Genomic DNA, 20,759 nt, shown 5'->3' on the forward strand with positions numbered 1-20,759 from the left:
ACTGAAGACACACTCCACTCTGAGAGTCTCCACTATGTAACTTCCTGAACTGCCTTTTTTAAACTCTTTTGAATTTTTCCAGAAAGTTAACTTTATTATCAGCTGCTAAAAAACAAAATACACCAGCAGTGTTGGTTTGAAGGGTTTAGAGCAGAATACTGTAGAGTTTTATGGTTAATATAAATCCAATGTAGAATGTATGTAATATCTTACATTATTAATACATTATACATTATCTATATATATATATATAAATGTACAGTGTATTACAATATGTGAATGTGTTCAAAGTTTACAGCATGTTGCTATATATTACAGAATTTTGTAGTACATGACATATACAGTACTATAGTACATATATTACAGTATTTCAGTAGATTATATTATATACAGTATAGCAAAGTGTGTTGCCCAATATATTTTACAGTCTACTTTCATTATATTAAATTATATGTAATTTTACATTATAGTAAAGCATATATAAGTATATTACAGTAATTTACAGTAAACTATGGACTCACAGAGCTGGTGACTGACAGTTAGCGAGCGACAGTTATTGACAGCGGTGAAAGGGGAATCGACCATGGACAGTCCTGAGAAACTTCAGGGATTGACTTTATATTTCCACTTATTTTACTTTAGAACATCAGCTCTGTTACCTTCTGGGTTCTGGGGTCAAACCCACAGGTGGTGTAATCAACCACTGGACAACATCTGGGACTGTTACTGTCTATTATTAGCAGTCGTGGAATAACGGCTCTCGTCCAATCAGATTACTCGCTCAGAAATAAGTGTTGGATAAAATAGTACAATATAATGTCTTGTGTGGTAGAGAGAACTCTACAACAGGCTCTTCTCTTCTAAAAAAAAAAAAAAAACAATCACACTCTTTAAGAAATTTAAGACTCACAGGCCCCTTAATTATCCCATGAACCCATTCGTAATATTTGTGTGTTCTTTATTTATCCAGTTATTTATCATCTCTTTATCTTCCCTCTATCTAACGATCCATTTCCTTATTTAGCTCTGCCTGTTTCTGTCCTCCTCCATTTATCAAGATTTTTAAATCTGTTTTTTTTTCTTCTCGCCCACATTTCCATCTGTATCAGACTGTTTCCCTTACTGCCCTCGGATTCGTTTCTCATCACTCCCCTCTCTCTTCTGTTTATCTCTCCCTCCCTCCCTCCCTCCCTCCCTCCCTCCCTCGCTTGCAATCTCAGCTTGTCTTGGACTGCCACACACATTTTCTTTTTTCCACCAGTCATCTGCCAGCCTCTCTGACCCACTAAACTTTACGCTCGACCTCAATTCAGCCTCTCCGCTTGGCTGCTGTTTGGTCACATGACCATCCTGCAATAGCCCCCCCCCCCCCCCCCCCCCCGCTTTACGTGCTCCTTTCTCACCTTCCAAAAAAAAAAACACATTTTTCCAGTTGGAGAGCCGATGCTCTCAGCCCGTCCGCAAGACGTCCTGTAGTAAAGCCGTAGCAGCGTCATCGCTGTTGTGATTTTACAGACGCGCGTTAGCGAGCAGGATGTGATGACTGCGCCGAGCGAGGGTTCCTGTGTACGAGTCTCAGCTCTGCACAGCCAGAGGAAAAATCTGCAGTTTGGATTTACTGATCTCACAGATACAAACCGCATGATTTTATTTACAGCTTGAGCGACTTCCAGACTTTGTGTTTCCCACAGCCTGCGTCGTTCCCTCCTCTGTCTCTCATCGCTTTTCCCACACAGCTGAAGACCTGGGAATGTTCATATCCGTCCAGTACGGGGATTTCCCCACGTCCATAGCTCCTTCCTGAGTACAGCTGCATAAATATATTATATATATATACTGGTTAGGATCTGAAGGTTCCCCTTCCATTTGGTAATCAGGACACCATCAGGACACCGAGTTGCCCAAATATTCACCTTGGTTTTACTCCAAAATCTCGTCACATAACTCCTGTATACAGATTGAGTCTGAGCCCACTTACTGTAATGGTGAATGAATAGATAGAAGGACAGCTTTATGACTTGGCAGGTAGATGAATAGATCTAACAGTAGATGGATGGATGGATGGATGGATGGATGGATGAAGTAAACAGTAGGAGGATGATTGGATCGATAAATGACTGGATAGAAAGAAGACATTAGAAATAGATACACGGTCTGATAGATAATGAAATCTATAAATAATGAAAGTTTTAACAGAAGTGATTGATGAATTGTTGAATTGGTGGTTTAATTGACGAAATAGATGAATGGATGGATTGATGGGCAAAAGTATACAGTACAGTACATTGGTTGAGAGATGTATATATTGATTATTAGTTTTTTTTTGAATACTCGTGTAGGTACGTGTTGTTGACGTGTAAAGTTTGTAGAAACAGTTAAAAGCTAAAACTAATCAGCTGATCTTTAATGTAATCAGTGATATTATTATTTCAGGTTGAAGCCCACGTACGTCTGTCTGTAGCGCCACGTTTTCATCGGTTTTATACATCATGCAGGAAGGATCCGTTCATGTCCGTTCATCTTTGAAGGTCCAGTTTTCATAGTCTACTTCACTTTTTTTGGAGTAAGTCATCCTGTGTTGTGCTTTCGTTTCTGTTGTTTTTAAGGATTTGGTGGCTATAATAATCTGTCTATCCACCATAAACTATCGAGTTGATTGGCTCTGTTGAGTGACATGTACAGCCACGCCCACCTCAAGGAAAAACGTGTGATATTCGTCCAAAAAAGCATCAGATTTTGTGACATAATCTGGCACATAACTGTTTGTAACTTACTGTCTACACAACATTTTTATTTCATTTATGGCGCAGGTTTAACTGTGATGCTGTGACAAAATCTGGCTAGACACAGACAGACAGAACATTTTCTGACTGGTTTCTGGTCCAGAGACTGGTTTCTGGTCCTCCAATATATAAAACGAAAAGATATCATTGAAAGAGCGAGTTCTGACCCATGTACAGACAAATCCTTTCTTTTATTTATATATATTATAATAATAGTGCATGGACCACGAGGAAGGAAATATGGATAAATGGGTATAAAAAAATTTAAGTTAAAAGGATGGACATTTTGATTGATAGACTGATGAACGAGTGAATTGCTGAGGACGTAAATGTAAATATAACGCAATGGGAAAAATAAAAAAAAAAGGCTAGATTGATAAATAAAGATGTTTGGATGATTGACAGGAAGGTCAAGGAATAAATGGAATATGGATGGATGGATGGATGGATACTGTAACAGTAAATGGCTGGACGGATGCAAGCATGGGGCGGAATTAACCACAGCTTACAGATAAATGAATACACTCCCATGTCTTTGTTTTTCTTGTTGCATCTGTCCATCCATACTATATATACACAGTGGAACCTTGGATTGCGAGTAACACAGTTTGAGAGTGTCTTGCAAGACGAGCAAAGATTTTTTAAATAAATTTTGACTTGGAAAAATTTTCTGTCTTCCTCCATTTATCAAGATTGCAAGTCTTTGTTTACAAGTACCGGGTATCATGTATCACGCGTGCGCTTCTTGTTTTAACGCCGGGTCACGTGATCAGAACTGAGCCAACGGTTTTTCTCTCTCTTGCGCTGTGGAATTGTGGGTAATCGTCTCCCCTGCTGGGTCTTAGTGCACGTCTCTCACTGGTATAATTAACATCCGTGCGCGTGTGTACTGTTTACTATAACACGGTGAACTCGTGCGCCACACACACACACACACACACACACACACACACACACACAGACCCCTCCTACTTTCGCCCTTACAGGCACACACACTCTTTCTCTCTGCTCTAAACAGAAACACTGCTCTGTCGCAATTCTTTTCAAAGGTAAAGTGCAGGTTAATTTGTTTTATTTTTACTTTACAGCAGTGATTCTGTTAGTGTGTCGCTCAATCGAGTGTCACGAGAGAGATTTCTTGTTTATTTTTCCAATAAAACAGCGTTTTTGTTGTGTGCACGCGTGTGTGTGAAAAGAGTGGAGGAAGCGTAACTGTGTTAAGGGGGATGGGCTCTTTAGCTTCACTCACACACAAACACAAACACACACACACACACACACACATACACATACACAGTGCATGCGCGCACAAACGGAAACACTTATCTGTTGGGATTTACTTTAACTTTTTTTTTTAAGTGCACGTTAATTTGTTTTGATTTACGCTTCCGGAACGAATTATGCTTATAATCCAAGGTTCCACTGTATATATACAGTATGAATAAGAAAAGTTTTGTCTGTATGAATTCACTGATATCTTTACGTTTCATACATTAGAGAATCAATGTACAGTATGCAAACCAATTGGAGGTTTTTATGAAACCAGTCTCATAAACATTTCTGTTCTTCTGTCTGTCTGTCTGTCTGTCCAAAGAGATTCTGTCGCAGCATCACACAAAACCGTCTGTCTAGACTTTACTGAATCTCCTGCAGTCCTTAACTGTCTGAAGTTTAATCTGCACCATCAGTGAATCTAAATGTGGAGTAAAAGTGTTGTTATGAACAGTTATGTGTGGGATTTAATAATTTACTGTAAAATAATCTACTAATGTGCTACTGTCTCAATGTAAACAAACACCTGCACCAATAGATATTAATTAGAAAAGATAAAGTAAATATTTTTACTGGGATTAGTTCATATTTTCACTTTGGCTGAAATAACAGCGCTGAAGTGGTATAAGTGAATTTTAACACGCTGGAGTGGTTTTAAGACAAAACTTCATCTTTATCCTTTGATCTACTTTTTCCATTTCTCATCTGTGATTCACTCTCCGATTACTGAACATTGATTTTAATAAGATGAATTGACAGATCTTGCTGTGGACTAGAAGACGTTTGTAGATCCAATCCAGAGGAAACCAACACTGTATAATGTCACGCCAAACAGAATTTTATAAAAATATAGTTTTAAAACAATTAAGGAGTTCATCTTTGTTGCAGACAGACATGTACGTGGATTTCAACCTGAAATAATAATTAATTACTGATTAAAGCTCATCATCATTTTTAGCTTTAAGCTTTTAACTGTTTCTACAAACTCTTTACTGTTACACTAGTAAATACATAACATAATGTGCAGATTAAAATTTGATGTAGAAAAAACAGGAAAAGTGTGTGTGTGTGTGTGTGTGTGTGTGTGTGTGGAGGGTGGGCGACTCTGTTAGCATTAGCCGGTGTCGCTGCTGCCCTTGGCTTAATTAAAATGCACAGCTCTCAGAATAAAAAAAAATTATGAAAAAGAGAGCAGAGAATAGAGGAGCAGCGTTAAAGGGAATAATGTGTGAAAAAAAAAAAAACGGAAAGAAGATCAGAAATTTCATGTCGTCGTTGTCTCGATATAGCAGCTAATTAAAGAGAAGATTCGTCTCTCATGCGTAAAATCATCTAAAATAATCTGTGAGCTGGGAGACGGGTCTGATTCTCTCTACATTCAAATAATAATAATAAATAAATAAATAAATATATATATTATTTTTATAAGAGAAATGAGCTGCAGCTATATTTGACTTGCTTGTTATTGTTGAAATAAAAAGGAACTCCCTTACACTTTGGGGGGAACACACACACACACACACACACACACACACACTCCCACTGTGGGCCTGCTGTTTGTGAGGGCTTTCTGGAGGTAAAAATAATGAGCTCATGGCTCGGGCCCCAAAGGTACCTCCAGCAATTAGCATGATCCAGCCTCGGCTCAGATTTAGCACGAGGAGAAATGAAACGAGACGCCGGTTTGGGATTTAAGTGAGGTGCGGATATGAATTCCGACCGTGCAGCGTGTTAGCGTATAAATACCCCCAGATTTAGCGCTGTAGTGATAGATGATAATTAAAGGGTTTTTCCGTCCGAGAGCCTGGTTTGTTACCCGAGGTGAAATAAAACGCGTTAGGATACGGAGGGTGTTTGTGGAGCGCCGCTCTGTTTCACTGGGGGATTATTTATGTTCTTCCCAATGCGGAGATGAAGGGAGGATTTATTTTAAAGTAAATTGTTATAAAATGTAAAGAAACAGCCGGGGGGCGGCGTCAACGCCGCGTGGACCGCCTGCCATCATCGTTTCTCATTAGTTTGTGGATGTGTAATGTGTTAAAGAAAAATTAAAATGCATTCCAATACAGTCAAAATAAATAACAGCAGTGAAAAATGTAACACGAGATACATTAGACAATTTTATTATATTTTGCGAATTCAGTATTTCCCATGATTTAGTATTCTTTACTCTCACTTTTCTGTGCTTCTTGATTCTTTACTTTTATTCCCTGTTCACTCTTCTGTATTCTTCCCTATTTCACACACTTCACCATTCTGTTAGTGTCACCATTCCATATACGTCACCATTCCATATACGTCACCATTCCATATACGTCACCACTCCATATACGTCACCACTCCATATACGTCACTACTCCATATACGTCACCACTCCATATACGTCACCATTCCATATACGTCACCATTCCATATACGTCACCATTCCATATACGTCACTCTTCCGTACGCTTCCCTATTCCACCTGCTTTAAGATTCCTGTATGTTCACTTTTCTATGTGTCACTATTCAGTCTACACACTTGTTTGCTTCATTTCTGTGAACATTTCAGTTTTCCAGACACTTCACTGTACATACTGTACATATGCTTTACTATTCGGGGAAAGTTCACCATTCCATACACTTTTTCACATCCTTTAATTTGTACGTACACATGACTGTTCCATAAACTTCACTAGTGTATAGACCTCACGCCACTGTTCCAAACGGTTCACTATTCCCTATACACTAAACCGTTTACACTGTACTGTGCGCTTTAGCATTCCACAAGCTTGATAAACCCATACAGTATGACCAGTTTTTTTTTTTGCTCTAGAAATCTCACGATTAAAAAAAAAACATAATAAAATTTCTAGATCTCTATTTAAAGAAAAAGAAAAGAAAAAGAATGTTGATTTAATTTATTTATTTTGTCTTGATGTTTCTGACCACGCCCAATTTCCCTTTATCTGCCTTATATAAAAATATAAGACTTGTAGCTGGTCTGTCCGGACCTCCTGACGTCTCTATAGTGGTGCTCCTCAGGGATTCGGGTGATGCGGCGTTGTCCTTTTGTTCCTTCATGTTGCGACCCATCGCATCGCAAGCTGCTGTTTATCATAATCAATGCTGAAAGTTTTGAATTATTATTTTTTGCCTACGCAGGCAAACTGCCGTAATCTGATCTTTATTCACTTGAGTTTGTTTGTTATTGACGTCCCACTGAGCGGCGCGAGTCTGACTTTGACTGTATAATGAGAGAAAACGTCATTTCGTATGCCTGAGAAGCTGGCAGGTCCAAGACACACTCATGCACACGCGCACACACACACACACACGCACACACACACACACACACATGATATTGTATTATTAGATTTGATAAAGTCACAAGTGCAGCACAGAAACGTATTAACAAGCTTTACTTTATCCTTCAAGGCTTAGGTTTAATTGCGTCTGGACGGGAATCAGGACTCATAATAAGGATTTAATAAAGACAAAGGTGGCGGCTAAATTTATATCACGTTATTTTGTAAAATTACTTACAAATAAGAATCTTACTTATTATAAGCACATTCTAGAAATACAGCAGTGCATGTAGAACAATGTTTTTGTAAAGATACAAAAAAACCATAGGTTTCTCTTGTATATAATCGATATACAGTATTGTCATATATCTGTAACAATCAGCCAGATGTGTGTAACAGCTGGGATCCAGATGCAGACACGTACACACCCCAAAAAAACACATTTTTATGTTAATTCTGTCACAATTTGACAAACGAGCTGACAACATTGACGCATGCGAGAACGTAGTCGGAAATGAGCAAGAAAAATAACAAAGACGTATCATGTAGAGTTCCTGAGCAACGGAGCATGATGTATTGCCTCATTCCGGACGTCTCCACATATTACCGTAGTCCTACCACCTTCTCATATAACTTCATCCCGGGCATCTTGTCATCTCATGCAATTCCTAACATCTCCTTACAGGATCGCTTTCCCCAACATCGTCTCATATCACTCTGTCCCGAACATCTCATTCCATCTAAAATACCCAACATCTTCTCAGATCACTTTGTCCTTTAACCATCTTCTAATCTTTTCTCATTTCCAACATCTCCCCATATGACCCGGTCCGAACATCTCTGCTCATGTTATCCGATTCCAAACATCTCCTCACATATCTACATCCCAGGATAACATCTCATCCTGACTTTCTCCCGAACCTCTCATCTCATCCGTCTCCCAACATCGTCATTGCACCCCATTCTGAACATCTGCTCATATCATCCTGTCCTGAATATCTCATCCAATTTCCGTCTCCTTGCAGCATTGCTTTCCAAACCTCATCTAACCAGATTACAAACATCTCCTCATCTCCTTGTAGTCTGAACATCTTCTCATATCACTCCGTGTACAGTAAACATCTCACTTAATCCAGTATTTAACATCTTCTCATATCACCCCATTCCAAACATTTACTCATATCACTTCATATTCTCACTGTTAAAAAAAAAAAGAGTATCGTGTATCGTGTGTGTACACACACTACAGTCTTCCATACAACTCTGACATTCCGTACACTTGATTTTTCTAATTCCGTACTCTTTAGTTACTCTTTAGATATTTTGTACATACTAGGTTTACATTACTGTACTATGTTTTGTTTTCTGTACTATTCAGTATTTTTTACAAATTATATAATTATATCACTAGTCTTTAGTTTTCTGGACCCTTTGGAAATTTGATGCTTCCAGGTTAACATTACTTTGGAAACTTCTGCATTCCTAAGGCTTTTTTTCTTACTTTTTACTTTTTCTTATCATATATGACCATCCACGTCACCATGCAAAGTCCCGTCATACTTCAGGGAGTGCGTTAACCCCATGCTGTCCTAGCTTTAGCATTTTAGCGCAACTAGAAATGCAAAAGTAACAGAAATAGGAAGGCATTATGGCAACAGCACCACAGAATTTCTGAGAAAGCATCGCAACCCTGCATGTGTTAACGTCAGGTATTGTTGGTTTACAGGACATTTCCCACTCAGTGCAGCCAGATGTAACTGTGTATGCGTGTGTGTGTAAAACACCACAAACCCATGCTTCTGATTAAATCTTGGCAAAGAACCCTCTGAGAACCCAACATGAGGAATACACACTCACGAGCTCCCTTTGTTGTGGCCAATGAAGTTCCCCGCTGGTGAGCGTCACAAAGGTGGTTCCTCCACCGCAGCGCAATTTACCCCACAATTAAAGCTGAAGTTATGGCACGTAGTCGATGTTGGGGGGGGGGGGGAAAGGGAAAAAAAAACACAGAAAGTCAGATGCAATGATGTCATTGGCAAAACCGGTGGTGCGTGTCGTCCGAAACTAGCACGTAAACACACATGGTAGGAAGAGCTTAAGGGTTCTAGGGTTGATCTTCTGGAGAAAGAAATGCTGATTATAGAAAGACCTTTGCCGAAGAACCACTTTCCTGCAGTCATTATTTAGCTAGTTAGCTGAGAATTCGTAGCTACTGAAATTGAACAGGAGGCACTTCCCTGCGTAGGCAGCATTTTTAGGTAAACCTCGAATTGGGGCTCGTTACCTTCCTAAGTTTTTTATTTAATTCAGTTCAATGGATGAGACTGAACTGAAAATTCTAAAAAAAAAAATCAAATAAATCAATCACATTTTCCACAAATGGGGGAGGGCTTTTTAGTATCGCTAACAGTCATGTTTGGGCTTTTTTAAAGTTAGCTAGCCGTGATAACTGCTGAGTCACTCTGAGGCAAAGCCGATAAACAAGTGAGAGTTCATTAATCTAACAAAATCATAGACATTTACAGTACATGGCTGACGTACCATAACAATGAAGGTTAACAGTGAAATTACAGTGGTACCTCGGCATTAGGGTTATTTTCAGTCTTAGTCCTGGGATAAATGTTTGTTAGTTTTTATTATATTTAGTCAATCTAAGTTTTAGTCAACGAGAAGGACATTTTAGTCTAGTTTTAGTTTAATGAAAACATAGCATTTTAGCTATAAGATTATTATTAATTAACCCTACAGTCAATCTGATCTAGCCTAAACCATTTTAAGGTTTTACACAAAATAATTATCTTAACATTTCAAATGTATCTTTTTATCTGATGTTTTTAGCTAATTATATTTATTTTTAACTTCACAAACACTGCTGTAATTACATTATTTTTAACTATAAAACAATAGGAGCAGTATGGACAATAGAGCGTTTTGAAACTTTTTTTTTAATGAATTTACACACTTGGACTGTTTTAATGAATTTACAGACTTGGACTGTCGTAGAGATACTGTAGCTCTTATGGGTCACAATCATTTGATAACTGATTAGCTTAATGTGTTTGGCAACGGTTTAACTACAAAATAAAAAAAATCTAATAAAGTACATCACAACATAATTATGTTAATATTTTTTTGTAACTTAAATACCACAGAGGCTGTAAAACTTGGTGATTATTATGGTATGCCTTTTTCGCCATTATATTCGTTGACAAAATTAATACCACTCTGAATATGAACGGCCCCCTCAAGAATGTTAGCAAAAAGAAAAGGGAGCCGCGTTCAGCTTGGTTTTTAAAGCTGCCGGTGCCAAAAGGAATCATAAATGAAGGTTAAGTGAGGTTTAATGTCTATTTATTTTATATTTTACTTCCTTTACAGTATATGTCTTTTCTATATGTTTTGATTGTTTTAATGTGCAGGAATATGATTATAGTGTTGGAAATCTGTAATATTGGTAATATTTTTGGGCGGCTGGAAGGGATTACAACAGATTAAACTCGTATGTCGAGGTACCGCTGTACTGTCACTGTGTTTCAGCAACATTATCTTACACTTAAACTTTAATTTCTTTGACCATGTAAGTCTATTGACTAAATAGACTAGAACTAGTCATTTAAAAAACATGTTTTTATAATTTTTTCCCTTTTTTCTTCCTTTTTTTTTTTTGTACCAGAGCTACATTCATGATCGACCAGGAATTTGGCAGACGATTGCAGTGCATCATGGGAAAACTGCTGAACTTCTTAGAAAGGGCAGAAGTCCATGCCATGATGACCTTTGACCTTATTTTCAGACATACCCTCAACTTGCTTTATTGTGCACCAAGGAGCATGGTGAAGGATTTTCCTTTCCTTTTTGCCCTTTTTTTTTTAAAAAACAAACAAACAAACAACAACAACAAAAAAACTAAGATTGACTGAAAGGGCAGCCAAAAAAACGTCATGAAAAATCTAAACTAAAAAAATAAAGTAAACTAAATAAATAAAAAGCAGTGCAGTTGAGGGTTTTGCTTCAGGGCCGTAATGTTTGAACTTGTGATATTCTGGTCACCAGCGCAGAAACTAAATCACTGCATGACTACAGATAGATATATTTAAATCTTTAAGTTAAATTAAATTATTTCAACTTGCTGCATAAGTATTATTATTTTATTTAAATATTATTACTTGTCATGTATATTTTATGCATTTGTAAACATATGAGCATTCTTAAATGATTTATTTATCTGTTTGAAATATTGAAATGAATTCTGTTTTTTATTTAAGAACCAATATTAGATTATATTCAGTTCATTATTAGCATACATGCTATGATCTTGAAATTATTAAAAAATGTAAGAAGTGACAATAATCCAATATTTTAACTGTCTATTTATATACTTATCATATCTTATCTCATATCTTTTTAATAAAATCTGTTACATTTATTTCATGTCATTTTAATTTGATATTGTCATGTGGTAACTAAGTTTACTTTGGCATCGAGTTTTTTTAGACATGGTAAAATAAAAGCGGAAAAATGAAAAAAAGAAAGTAACAAGTCTTTTTGAATCAAATAATATCTAAAATCACTTAAACACATGCTGACTCACACACACACACACACACACAGGTTTCAATGACTATTAAGGGTAAGTTTCCCCACATTGCCTTGTTTGAGGGTAATTAGTGTCTGTGTGTAAATAGCCAATGGCGTTTTGAGCTCTTGTTTATGAAACTCAACTCATGCACATTTCATCCACGGCTGTCATGACTCGGCTGAGTCCAAGTGGAAGGCAAAAGAATTGGTAAAAGATCTTAATGAAAATGGAGTTTATCTTTATAAATTTAAAAATAATATATGGAATATTTTCTAAAATCTGTAGTGCTCTGATAAAGAAGTTAAAAAATCAGTAGCTCTGTTGACACCAAGTTCCAGTCAGGAGATGAGCAAAGACTTCAGCCACCACTGACAGCTGAATTGTCTGAGATGGAAAGAAAAACCCAAAGACTGAAAGGCCTGCTTGTCCACAAGAAAGTAGCATGGCTGTTTCAAAATGCACAATACAGAGAAACTTGGGCTAACATGGTTTCCAGTAAGAAGCAACCACTGCAACAGCGCCACAAAACAAAACTTCTGGGATAAAATCACTTGAAGTGATGAGACCAAAATTGAGTCAGAGTCACCAAGGCATGTCCGCCATCCCTAATGTGAACCATAGAGGTGTTTCTCTGATGTTCTTTAGGTGTGTGAGCTGCAATGGCATGGGGAATTTGGTCACAATTGTTGTCAAGGTGAACGCCACATGTTATCAGAAATCATTTATCAGCCTGGACGTGGGATGCAATCGGACTTTCCAACATGACACTGATGCTGAGACGAGCCTTCAGGTGCTACAGCGGAACAAAGTGAGGTCTTGGAGTGGCCATCACAGTCTCCTGACCTCAATATCACAGAGACACTTTGGGGAGATCTCGAACGTGAGGTTCATGCAAGATAGCCCATGAATGTATGGGACCTGGAGGCTTGTTTCCCAAGAATAATGGACAGCTTTACAACCTGAGAAGTGAAAGGGTCTCATCCAGAGCAGTCACAGAAAACTGATGCTAAAGCAGGCAACACGCAAGATTAAGAACTAAGGGGATGCAAACTTTTGACGGAGACCATACCATTTATTTCCTTGTCGTGTTTGGAATCACGTCATTGGTGTGGAATTGGTTTTAAAATGGTGTCGTGTACATTTTAAACCTTGAATACACGTGTTACAAGTGGAAAGAATCTTTGCGCTGTGATTTTACGTTAGTCATTGATTTCGGTTCGACTGTCTTACAATGTTTAACGTAAACGATCGTTAATGCATTTACATCAGCACCTCCTGTGGTCAAAGTCATGTCCTGCGTGGAAAAAATAACAAACGTTTAAAAAAAGCAAACAAACACACTTGTGTTATCATTAGATATATCTGTAAGTGTTGCAGGTCTGGTGCTTGGGTTGTGGATTAAAGCGAAGCCACACACACTGTAACGTTTCTTTATGGACTTGTTAACGGCGGAAACTTCCAGGAAAAAAAAAATTTTTTAACAGCTCTTGGGCTGCATTGAGCACATTTTCCTCCACCTGTTTTACTGACTCGTAAAGATGCGGCTGTGTAAATCTCTCCCCTCTTAAAAACATTAAGTCTTTATTAACCCGTTAAAAATACGGCTACTCGCCCGTAATTGTAAGCAAACGTCTTATAATTTTGTTTGTGTGGAAATAGGAAGGAGCAGAGCATATGGCTTTTCGCTTTGGATTTGCTTGGAAGGAGTTTTTTTTTTTTCTGCAGCACTGAGTGGCAGAACTGCTGACTCTGCGACCGCCTCGGGGGAAAAACTCAAAAATAAAAATAAATGTCGTTTATATAGCACTTATTACACTGCGCTACTGTGAAGTGTTGTGTGTAGCAATTAAAGCATTACATTACAAAAAGGAACAGAACATGAGAACATTTTTTTTTTTGTGTGTGTGTGTTAGTACATATACAAATTGAAGTTATATGGATGGACAGATGGGTTTTTATTTTTGTTTAAAACCACACCAAATAATAATAATATAAAAAAAAATTAATGCATGCAGATCTCAGGGTTTTTGATTGTTTAGAATTTTTGTGTCATTTCTGCATCCAGTGATGCTCAGTTATTATATTATGATTAGAAATGATACACACACACGCACCCACAGAAACACTGCTCTGTCAGGATTCTTTTTAAAGGTAATGTGCAGGTTAATTTCTTTTATTTTTACTTTATATTTTGTATCAATTAATTTCATATACATATTTTTGGGTTGTTAAATGAATAATCACAGTTTTCACAATTTCTATTATGGGGAAATAATAGAATAATGCTTTAATATATGAGCGATTTGATATACAAGCACACATCTGTAATAAATTATGCTCTGAATCCAAGGTTTAACTGTACAGTGATTTAAAATAATAAATATAGGAATACAATATTTCAGAAGGAGGATTTGTGAGTATTGGAAAAATAAATAAATTAAATAAATGCATGAATAAAAAGCATTAAGAACAAGGAAGAGAGAGAAGAAAGTCTTAATAAGACAAATAAATAAAAAATAACATGCCAAAAAAAAGGCTGAAATGAGTTATTAAAACTAGAGAAAGAAATAAAAAAGGTGTGTAAAGAAATAGGGTTATTAAAAAAAATGTGTGCTAATAGAAAAAAAAGTTAAGGAATATTAGTGTATTAAACATTATTATTTTATTGCTTAATATTTTATACATTATTAAATTAATATTTTAATTTACAGAAAAAATTAAAACAAAAAAGTATATTCACAACAATTTTGTGGATACCATTTATTATTTTTATTATTATTATTATTATTATTATTATTATTAATAATACTTATTAATAATATTATTTTTTAATATACTACACCAGGAAAACTAAACTTCATATTTTAAATGTACAAAATGTACAAAAAACAGACACACACACACTGTAAAGTTAAGATTTCTCCTCACCTTGAAACATCAAGGTGAAACGTGTAGCTGCAGTAATTTTTGGTAGTGGTACGTGTGGTGTAAGGGAAAGCCCTGCCCAAAAACAAAATAAGACCGAGTTAAACACGTGAACCTGAGTTTCCTCACAGAATGGAAGTGAAACTGAGCACAGAGGCTGAGTGTACAGACGTCCCGTTCCTCCTATATTTCATCGCGCCACATCTGGCAAAATATACACTTGTGTGTTTAAGCCGTGGCCTCTTTATGCTGAGGGAGTTTAACAGGAATTGGCTCGCTTGGCCTGAAACATCAAGGCGTGTGTGACGTGTTTAAGAGTGTACACAATATTTACAGCTAGCATATGGGCAAATGATTGATGTTTCCTCACCCGCGGCTGTGCCTTTAAAATAAAATATATAGTGAGGTATACACGGAAGGCATTGTAAAGACTTATTTTTTATTTTGGATGTCTGCTAGTCTTTAAAGTACTGCCGTGCGAGGTTTAGCTAGCTACCAGACGGGATCGTCAAAGACTTTTATACAAACAGCCGATGTGTGAATAACTTTTACCTCAAAGCATTACAAATAAACTAATGTTTATTAAGTGTTATTACTGTGTAATGCTAACTTCTCTGCTAACTACTTCTGCTTTCTGGAAGAGTCTTCCTAATCAACCAGGAATTACACAAAATAAACATAAAATAAAGTTAATAAAGTGGAGAAAATAATTATTCAATTCCCTGCAGATTTTTGTAAGTTTGCCCACTTACAAAGACATTTTTTATCATTGGTTTATTTTAAAAAATAGAGACATGAAATCCAGACCAAAAAAGCACACGATACAAAGGTTATAAATTGATTTGCATTTTAATGAGAAATAAGGAAAATAAGTATTTAATCCCCAAGCAAAGCGTGACTTAGTACTTAGTGGAGAAACCCTTGTTGGGACGTGTGACGTTTCTAGTAGTTGGTTACCAGGTTTGCACACATTTCAAAAGGGATTTTAGTCCACTTTTCTTTACTGATCTTCTCTAAGTCCTGCCGACTTAAAGTTTCAGCTCCCTCCATACATTTTCTACAGGATTAAGGACTGGAGATTGGCTAGGCCACTTCATGACCTTAATGTGCTGCTTCTTGAGATGATCCTTTGTTGCCTTGGTGGTATGTTTATGGTCATTGTCATGCTGGAAGACCGATCCATGACTCATCTTTAGAAGGTTCTTATCCAAAATTTTATAATACATGGCCCCATCCATTGGCCCTTCAATACGACAAAGTCTGCCTGTACCTTTAGCAGAGAAACAGACCCAAAGCATGATGTTTCCACCTCTGTGCTTGGCTGTAGGGATGGTGTTCTTAGGGTCATAGTCAGCATTTTTCTTCCTCCAAACATAGCGAGTCTAGTTGATGCCAAAGAGCTCAATTTTGATCTCATTTGACCACAACACTTTTTCCAAATCATTCTCCATTCAATCTTCAGACGGGCCTGTACATGTGCCTTCTTGAGGAGGGGGACTTTGAGGGCACTGAAGGATTTCAACCCACGATGGCATAATGTGTTACCAGTGGTTTGTTTGGTCCCATCTGCCTTGAGATCTTTCACCAACTCCTCCCGTATAGTTATGGGCTGATCCCTCACTTTTCACATGCTTATCCTTACCCCATGAGGTGACATCTTGTACGGAGCTCCAGGCTGAGTGCGATTGATGGTTATTTAGTTTTTCTTCTATATGCGAACAATCGCTTCAGCAGTTGTCTTCTCTTCACCAAGCTTCTTGTTGATGGTCTTTTAGCCCAAGACCCTTCATTTCTTTGAAAGTGGGCAAACTTAGAATATCTGCAGGGGATCAAATAAATTTTTTCCCCACTGAATCTAACATTTAGAAATTTAATTTACATGGACAGCATAAATGCACACTGACATCTCTTAAATACTGAAATATTAGTAAGATAAGGTTTTGTACGACTCAAATTGCAGTTTACTTTATTATTTATGAAGTGCTTTGCAGTAAAAATGAGACAGAAATGTCAGGAACATTAATATTTACCTCAGATCTTGTGTCAAATTATTTAGAAAACACTTTATAAAACCAAAATTACACTTTACGTTATATATTAGAAAATAATTTACAGTAGAAAGTAAACAGTACGATCAGAAACATCAACATTTACCTCTGATTCGCTGGTAAATTGCTAAGAAGTGACTTTGCAAAAAAGAAATTATGTTTAGCAGGAAATGCTAACATCCACGTCTCTACTGTAAGTTCTAAGAACACTGTTGCTAGGCAACTAGTAGGTACGGATTCTAGGCATTGACTAGCTAATAGTTAATACTAATGTTTTTTTTTATATACCAAGTAGTTGTTATACTGTATATATTTTTATATGGACTATGTAAAGACATAGAGACAGAAATTAAACCAAAACATCCAGAAAATTAACATTTACCTCAGATGTGCGGCTAAATTATTAGGAATATACTGTGTATAACTGAAATTACACCTAGCACCAGATGTTAGCATGTGTCATCAAAGAACGTCAACGTGTATTTTATAAATCTTGACGGTGAAAATACAACAGAACATCAATGTTTACCTCAGATTTGTTGTTAAAATTTAATTGTTAAGAAAATGTTTTATATGATGTTATATGACTAAAATGATGCCGTAATTAGGATTAGCATTGACTGCTAGCTAAACTTCCATGGGTACTGCCATTTTGAGCGTAGCAGTAGTGTGTGTGTGTGTGTGTGTGTGGTGGGTTGGCAGAACTCTGTGAACTTCCTCATAAATAAATGATCATAGTCTACCATCTGGAGCAGTTCAGTGTGTGTGTGTGTGTGTGAGTGTGTAGGAGTCATCCAGGTTCATTCTCAGCCTATGGGTGCCTGAGTAGGACATCAGGAAAGGGGCATAAGACAACTTCTTTTTTTTTTCCCCCTGGAATGTACACTTTTATTCATTTTTCTCTATTATTATTTTTTCTTTTTTTCCTTATCAAAACATGAAATATTTTATCTTTCTTTCTTTCTTTCTTTCTTTCTTTCTTTCTTTCTTTCTTTCTTTCTTTTCGCTTAGGGACATTCAGCCCTTCTTTTACCTTTCTGCCTATTCCTTTTTCTTCATATAAACACTTTATTTTTCCTTAATAATATTTTTTTATTATTAATGCTCTTTCCTACTAACAACCTTTCTTTTGTTTCTTTCCTAACATTTAGTCTTTATTTTTCCCCTTTCTGCCTATCTTATGTTTTTCTATTAATTCTTTCTTTTTTTTCTTTCCTTTTTTTCTTTCTTTCTTTCTTCCTTTCTTTCTTTTTTCTTTCTTTCTTAATGACTGTTTCTAATTGTTTATTTATTTACACTTACATATGCTCACATAAAGTTTCCTTTTTCCTTTCCTTCTGTTATCATACTCTTTTTTTTCTTTTTTTGACTGCTCCAGGATTGATGTTTTGTAAAGACTTTTAATTATTATCACTATAGATATAAATAGATAGGTAGATAGATAGTAGTAAATGTTATTAAAGTGACATTTAAAATAAATCAATAATAATAATAATAATGATAATAATAATGATTAATTAAATAATTAAATGCTATATAAAATAAAAGATTCACAACATGTATTTAAAGATTTATGGTGCAATTTATTGTTAAAATAACAATAAGTTGTGTGTGCTCGCTCCTGTGTGTCTGTATGTCCATGTGTGTGTGCACATCCCTCTCTGTGTGTGCGTGTGTGTGTGGGTGTGTGTGGGTGTGTGGGTGTGTGTGTTCACTGAGGGCAGACCCAGAGACAGTGAGCGAGCTGTCACACCTTGTGACCCAGGAAGAGAATCCTGGACCAAATTAGTGCCAGATGGATGACATCACCTGGAGGCCAGAGCACGAGACGAACACCCAGACTGCGCGACCCCCATGACCCTGCCGTGACCCCTGAGACCTCACTGTACAATCCTCCCCTTAATGTTCCCCAGAATGGTGTTTTCTCCTTCAGTTTGGAGACAGCTGAGCGCTGGCAGCCTCTTCCCGCTGGCGCTCGTTAAGACGACAGCTCTCGCGAAGCTGAAGGCTCGGGTCGAGGGTCCGCCCCTCTCTCTCTCCTTCTCTCTCTCTCTTTCTCTCTCTCTCTCTCTCTCTCTTTCTCCCTTCACCACCAAATAGGTGTCGGGGGGGAGGGGGAGTGTACCCTGAGGGCCAGATGGATGTGTTTACACCTGCTGGAGGAGAGAGGAAGGAAGAGGAGGAGGAATGAGGAATGGAGGAGGAGGCAGAGGTAAAGAGGAGAAGGGAGGGAGGACGGAGGGAGGAAAAAGAAGGAGGGAGGGAGGACAGAGGGAGGAGTGTGGAGGAGGGAGGAGGTGAGACAGGAACACTGTGCAGGTGACTGAATTAAACACTGACCTGGTTTATTTATTTATTTATTCATTAAGCAACCTTTCTTTCTTTCTTTCTTTTTCTTGTTCTCATTTTGTTCTAATCCTATTTTTTAATTGTTTGCTTCTGCTTCATTTTTATTTCCTTACCTATTTCTCTTCTTTCTTCTTCTTCTCTCTCTTTTTCATGCTTATGCGTTTTTTTTTCTTTCCACCCTTCACATTCTCTCTTGTATTCCCTCCTTTATTTCTACCCATTTTTCTTGCTTTATTATGTTTTCTTCCTGCATTCTTTCATATTTTATCGTCTTCCCTTTAGTTCCTCCCATTTCTTCATTTCCTTTCTACCCCCTTTCCAGTAATTATTTTTTCCCTACCTTTCTTCCTTTTCCTGAATCCTTCATTCATTTCTTCCTCCCTTCCCCATTCATCCATCTTGTCTGTTCTATTTCTTTTTTCTTCCTTTCTTAAATATTTTTGTTTCTATTTTTTCCTTTTTTTTCTATATTCTGGTATTTCTCATCCTTTACTTTTCACCTCCTTTCTTAAACCTCTGCTTCCTAATTGTCCATCCTCCTTCCATTTATCGTTCTTTTCCTGTCCAGTGTATAAACAGTGTGTGGTGTGTGTGGCTCTAATGTCTTATTGAGTAATAAACTAAATAATTAATATAATAATAATAATAATAATAATAAAGGAGCATTAATTCTTGCTAAAGATCAAACAGTTAAACCCTTCTGTTACAGTTATGCTAATTTACTCTATTTATATTCGTTTCTTCTGCTTCTCATTAACTCTAATTATTTATCATCCAAAAGAAGCATCAATCACAACACACACTACACACACACTACACACTACACACACACTACACACACACAACATGTACACCTAGTTAATTTTATTCAAAACAAATAAAGTGTAGCTGATATTCAAATAAGTGTGTGTGTGTGTGTGTGTGTGTGTGTGTGTGTCTACACGCAGACAGACTCATTGTCAGCATTTGTTGAGTCTGGCCCGGTTGCCATGGTAACTTGCCAGACCCAATTTGCCATCTCTTGCCTGATACTATTTCCATTTATTTGGCTTCTGTATTTGTTATTTGTTATACTTTTAAAATTATTTGTTATTATAATATTTTACAGAAAAAATGGAAATTCTTCCTAATTTAAGTTTATTTTGTGTAATTCCTAACTAATCCCTACTAAAAAGGAGGAATAGATGAAGGAAGGAAGGAAGGAAGGAAGGGAAAAATTGATGAAGCAGCCAAAAGATGTGGTAAAATAAAACTAAAGGAGCAACAAAAAAGAAAAACAAGGATTAAAATTAAAAAATTAAAAAGATATAGAATGAATGAGAACAGAATATTTATTAAAAGAAAGAAAGGAAATGTCAGAGGAGAGGAACGACAAGGTATAACAGAGACCTGCAGAGAGAGAGAGAGAGAGAGAGAGAGAGATGGGTAATTTGTGAAATTTTATATGTATCTTTATATCCGTGTGTATAATAAACGCTGGTGCAGACTGTGTGTGTGTGTGTGTGTGTGTGTTCAG

General features: G+C 36.9%; 1 long non-coding RNA gene across 1 annotated transcript in view; it reads left to right on the forward strand.

Moving 5' to 3' along the window:
• LOC128521013 (uncharacterized) overlaps nt 1-11,710 on the forward strand; it is a 71,565-nt gene extending 59,855 nt beyond the window's left edge. The window contains exon 6 of the long non-coding RNA XR_008357979.1: nt 11,016-11,710. This is a non-coding gene — a long non-coding RNA (uncharacterized LOC128521013). The remainder of the gene's footprint in view (nt 1-11,015) is intronic.
• Nucleotides 11,711-20,759: the final 9,049 nt, after the last annotated feature.

This window comes from Clarias gariepinus, chromosome 4, assembly GCF_024256425.1.
Source record: "Clarias gariepinus isolate MV-2021 ecotype Netherlands chromosome 4, CGAR_prim_01v2, whole genome shotgun sequence".
NCBI lineage: Eukaryota > Metazoa > Chordata > Actinopteri > Siluriformes > Clariidae > Clarias > Clarias gariepinus.